The sequence below is a fragment of the Vigna umbellata genome, chromosome 11, assembly GCF_029865625.1.
Source record: "Vigna umbellata cultivar VRB3 chromosome 11, Vumbellata_1.0, whole genome shotgun sequence".
NCBI classification, from domain to species: Eukaryota; Viridiplantae; Streptophyta; class Magnoliopsida; order Fabales; family Fabaceae; genus Vigna; species Vigna umbellata.
Genome location: NC_142175.1, coordinates 17,954,120 through 17,960,119, shown reverse-complemented (window position 1 = coordinate 17,960,119; position 6,000 = coordinate 17,954,120).

The following is a 6,000-nucleotide window of genomic DNA, read 5'->3' as shown; positions in this document are numbered from 1 at the left end:
ATAATCGATTATCACTTTTTTGAAAACTCTGTAATGGACTTGAATAATCGATTATCACTTACAATAATCGATTATTCATGGCAGTTGGGAGCTGACCTTTGGCATTCAGTGTACTTGGCTATATAATTTGATTTGGAGAAATCAGAAGGTAACGTTTTTTTTTTTAACTGAGAAAGCTTAGAACACTGTGTGTCAGAGGAACGTTCTTAGAGAGCTTTTTGTTCATTGTTCCCTTGCTTGGTCTTGTGAAAGGAGAGGCTCGCGTATCGTGTGTCGATAGTCGGAGCAGACTCTCTTCAAGTTAGCTAGGTACTCTGCCTGGTCTTGTGAAAGGAGAAGCTTGCGAATCGTTGGTCGATTGCTGGAGCGGTTCTCTTTAAGTTGGTAGAGTGGTTCTTTTCGTTTTATTCTTGTTCATTTGATTGTAATCTGTTAAACCATTTTTAGTGGAACTGTTAATCATTATTTATAGTGATTAACGACTGAACGTAGATTCTGTTGAATCGAACCAGTATAAAAATATCTGTGTGATTTTTCTATTCCCTACACTCATATTATTTTACGTATATCAACTGTTTGATTAATTTTCTGAAAGAAAATTATTTTTACTAAAAGGACCAAATTAATTTTAATTGTGATCGAACACGCTTTCCGCTCTCTGAGTTTTAATTCCGCTGCGCTATACTCTTCGAAAAATACCCCCTCCGATACCAACACTTAATTAGTAGACCACCAATAATGGTTGAAAAACCTTTATTTTTATACTTAATTTTGATACTAAACACACCCTTTTTGACTTAGAAGCTTGCTTGAACTCATGTTTTTTCTTTAGTTTTGTGAAGAAGTGAGTAAAGGATATACTTAATGATATTATCACTAAATTCCCTTAATTTTGTAGGTTATTGATATGATTTGGAAGAAGAGAAAAAGTACCAAGGAGATGGAACCCAGAAAGGACAGAAATAGTACTAGACCGAACGGTAGGATGTAGGAGAATCCAAACCGAATGGTTAAGAACCCACACCGAACGGTAGAATGCGGGAGAATCCAGACCAAACGGTTACTAAGACTGACCGAACAATCAGATAGATGAGAAGACAAAGACCGAACAGTTCATAACAGAGACCGAACGGTGTGAAGGTGGTGGAATTAGGTCGAACGGTGTGAGCAAGAAAGACAACTGTCGAATGGTGTAACTGAGGACTGAACGGCTGCAGAAAAACATAGACAAACTGAACGGTTTGGGAGAGGAGAAGTTGAATGAAGTGGTAGAAGACATTCCGAACTGTCAACAATGTAAGGCCGATTGGTCAAAAGTGAAATCGAACGGTCATGTGTCATTTGAGTGTCACAGCTACCGTTGAGCGTTGGCGACGTGGGCTTGGACCTGTTTTCTGTTATTTTTATGGGCTTGGACTTGTTTTCTATTATTTTTCTAGTCTATTTAAGGACTTGCACGTCCTAGGGAATGTATCTTATGATGGCTTGAGTACAAAAACACATTTTTCACCCCTTGGGGGTAGATTTGGGGATGGTGATAACTCTCCTCTTCTCTTTCTAGAGTTTTTCTATCTCTTTCATTCTTTCATTCTTTAATTGTTCATCTAGTTTCTGCATGATAATGTGGAACTAAACCTTATTTGTTGTTGGGAAAGATGTAACCTCTTAAACTCTCATGTATTGAATTGATTCTTGATTATATATGCTTTACTTCATTAATTGTTAGGGGTTTTCCTCTATACACTATGCATGCTTTGTTTAACTCATTCGATTGCATGATTATTGATTTTTTCACTATGGACACATATGAGAAAATCTAGAACTGGGGAAATTCTCCTGAAAGCAATATTACCTAGATATAGGAATAGGAGGATCGGTTGCCTTTAAGCTTCTGTGTGAATGTAATACATGATTAATTGCTAGGGAGACAAGACATTGTGAACTAGTAATTAGGAGTAGGCTTTCTTCACCGAGACATCGGGTTTAAGGTAAATTAGAAAGTGAAATTAACATTAATGAAGAAGAAGAATTCATATATGCATGAGAGTAAATTAGGTGAAATCTAAACCCAACAACAATATCATCAACTTCATCCATTCATTCTTGTGTTTAGCCTCAATTGATCAAATTGCATTCATATTTATTTTATTGCATTTGCATTCAAAACCCCCAAAAGTTGTTCTTTAGAGTCTTAATTAGTTGAGTAGTCACATAATTGTTTAGTGTCGTGAGTCTCTTGAGAAACGATACTTGGTTTTACCATTTATTATTACTTGATACGATTCGGTACACTTGCCGAAGTGTTAACAAGTTTTTGGTGTCGTTGCCGGTGACTGGTGGTATAACTATTCTATTTGTGTGATTCTTAACCGGTTAGACTTTATCTTTAATTTTTTTTATCTTTTTCTCTTTTTCTCTTTTTCTCTTTTTCTCTTTTTCTCTTTTTCTCTTTTTCTCTTTTTCTCTTTTTCTCTTTTTCTCTTTTTATCTTTTTATCTTTTTATCTTTTTATCGTTTGATCTTTTTATCTTTTGATCGTTTTATCTTTTTATCTTTTTATCTTTTTACCTTTTTATCTTTTTACCTTTTCATCTTTTTATCTTCTCATCTTTTTATCTTTTCATCTTTTTTATCTTTTCATCTTTTTATCTTTTATATTTTCATCTTTTTATTTTTTATTTTTTTACCTGTTTGTGCTAATTGGGTGCTCTAGTGTAGTGTTCTTGAGTGTCTGCAGGATTAAATTCGAAAATCTGTACTAGGAGCACAAGATCATCAGAAAGAGAAGAAGGAGGAAGAAAGAAGACCATATAATCATGCATTGAGTGATCAAAACATAATAAGCATAGAGCAAAGGAGAAAATCCCTAACAATTGATGAAAAAAACATGAATAAATTGGAATCAATTCAAATACATGAGAGTTCACGAGGTTAATCCGTCCCCCAACAACAAATTGAATTTAGTTCCTGATAACGATTGAAAATACCATTATTTGTGATTCAGTTTTGATATTAAATCAATCCTTTTTGACTTAGAAGCTTGCTTGAACTCATGTTTTTAGTATAGTTTTGTGAATAAGTGAGTAGAGGGTATACTTGATGATTTTATCACTAAATTCCCTTGATTTTGTAGGTTATTGGAATGATTTAAAAGAGGAGTTAAAGTCCCAAGGAGTTGGAATGTAGAAAAAAAGAAACAAACGCAGTGTAGAAAAGTCAAGCTGAAGTTGAGCACTAGAAAGGGTCCCTGAGTGCCAGCCATTTAGGGTTGAGCGCTAGAAAGGGGGGTTGAGCGCCAGTTTTCTCACAGTTTCACTGGGGCGCCTGATAACGGTTGATTTCACCGTTATTTGAGAGTAAATTTTCATATCAAATGAACCGTTTTTGACTTAGAAACTTGTTTGTTCCCTTGATTTTAGTTTATTTTGGGAAATAATAGAGTTGAGGTTAGACTTGAAGATTTTATCACTAAATCCCCTTGGTTTTGTAGGAAATTGGGATGAATTGGAAGAGGAGTTAAGTTGTCAAGAAGTTGGAACTCATAAAGAACAGAAAGAGCACCAAAAGAGAACGTTGCAGAAGGTCGTAGTCACTCTTGGGCACTCTTTTCATGACCCTCAGCGCTAGAGCCTCGCATTCTTGCCTAAGCACCCTTTTTTGGGCACTGAGCGCCATTTTTCCAGCAACGTTTCACGCCTGAGCGCTCTCTATTAGACGCTGAGTGTCATTCTTCTCGCAAGAACGCTTGAGCACCCTAAGTAGGGGCGCTAAGCGGTGGAAATGTTGGCCCATGGCCCAATTAAGCCCTATTTAAGGATTAGCTCGACCTAGAGAGGGTATTTGTTGACAGAATTGACACAAATTCAGATTTTCTCCAAGTCTCTAAAGGCAGAAGTGGATGCGAAAGCTTGATGACAAATTTATGAACACCGAAAAACGGCGCCACAAACTTGTTTAACCCTCGGCAAGTGTGACCGAATCGTATCAAGTAATAAAACTCGGTAAGACCAAGTATCGTTCTCCCAAAGGAATCACGGCCTAGTTAGTTATATGATTTTTTGATTATTTAAGACTTGTGAACAATTGATTGTAGGTTTTAAATGCAAAAGACAATAATTAAACATGTATGCATGAATTTGATCAATGGAAAAGGGGAATACAAATACTTTAATGAATTAGATGGATGAATATGTTGTTGGGGTTATAAATTTCATCTTATCCACTCTCATATACTTTTAGGAATTCATCAATGTTAATGCCACTCTCTAAATCACCTTGCAAGAAGGCCTATCCTTCATTACGAGTTCATACAATTCCTAGCATCCCTAATAATTAATTCTGAAGCACCGAAGCTTAAAGGCAACCAACCCTCATATTCCTATATCTAGGCAATATGCTATTGGGAGAATTTCCACGGATCTAGATTTCCCCGTACGTTCCCATATCGACAAAATCAATAATCATGGCATTGAATGAGTTAAACAATGCATGCTTTGAGCAAAGAGAAAAAACCCTAACTAATGATGAAAGAAAGCATGTATCTTAAAATAAGATGTTTAAACACAAATTCCATATATGAGAGTTTCACAAGATTACATTGATTCCCCAACAACAATACAAGGTTTAGTTCACCATATTCATGGTGAAACTAGATGAACAATAATGAAAGAATGAAAGATAGAACCCTAGAAAGATGAGTAGGTAGCCTGAGCATCCAAGATCTTCCTCCAAGGGGTGGAAAAGAGAGTGTTTGCTTCGTCTCCAACCAAAGATACAAACCCTAGGACGTCCTAAAGCTTATATACTATTCTAAAATATACAGAAAGTTAGGCCCAAGCCCAAAATACTGTTGCTCAACGGTAAACTACCGCTCAGCGGTAAGTGCGTGAGTTGATTCTTCCCCTCAGCGGCATTTTCACCCATTAGCGGAGCCAACAGGGTTTCCTAAGTGCCGCTCAGCGGTAAACTGCCGCTGAGCGGTACTTGCGACTTCTCCTTTTGCACTTTTTGAGATCTTTTCTGATTCCATCTCTATCGTTATTCACTTCTTTCACCATATTCACCTTAAAACCTGCATAAAACACTGAAATCAAGCATAAACCTGTCTAGCTCTCTTATTTCCAAAAATATGAACAAAAGCATGATTCCAAGCTAGTTTCTAAGTGTTAAAGGTTGCTTTAAGTATCAATTTTAAGCATGAAAATAATAGTTTTTCAACTGTTATCAAACCTGATGGAAGCTTAGCCATGCTTAGAATGACCTGGACCTTGCAGACAAAGCTTCAAAAAATCCCAGAACAGTATTGGTGCAGCAGATTGAAATCAGTAGTGTGAATGCAGCGGAAATTGAGTGAGATTGGTTGATGGTTGGTGTGTTTGAGTGGAATGAGTATGTGGGGGAACCTCACAGCTCAGAAGGCCTTCCTACAATGGAAGGAAGCTAGAGGAAAGGGAAGAGAAAGTAGAGAGAACAAATGACTCAAGAGCAATAGGGCTGAAAATTAAATTCAGCAGCAATTTACTAAGCTCAAAAGTCCTTTACATGGTGAAAGAGGTCTCTTATTTATAGGGAAATAAGAGCCTCAGATCTGAAATGAAATTCAAAATGAAATGACAATTAAATTGAAATAAATGGCTCCAATTTTGGTTTGGGCAGCAGCTCACACAGCTCACACAACTCATGTGAATTCTTGGGCAGCAAGTTTGAAAAAGGAAAGCGCCAAATTCTATTTTGGTGGTTTTGGCCAGCAGCACACACGTAAAACACCTTTGTTTGATAGCTTGGGCAGCAAGCTTTTCCCCCAAGTCTTTATATTGGCAGCTGCTTTTTATTAATCCTACAAAGCAAGGAAAAATGTGCTTTTAATTATGGGAAAAAGAATCAATGTAAATTACCTTCCATAAAAGCAAAATGGTAGGTGATCCTTCTTCCTCTTGAATCCTCTTTGTCATGGCTCTAGTAAGAGGTCCAATGTGCGTCTTAGATGGTCTTCCATCAGAC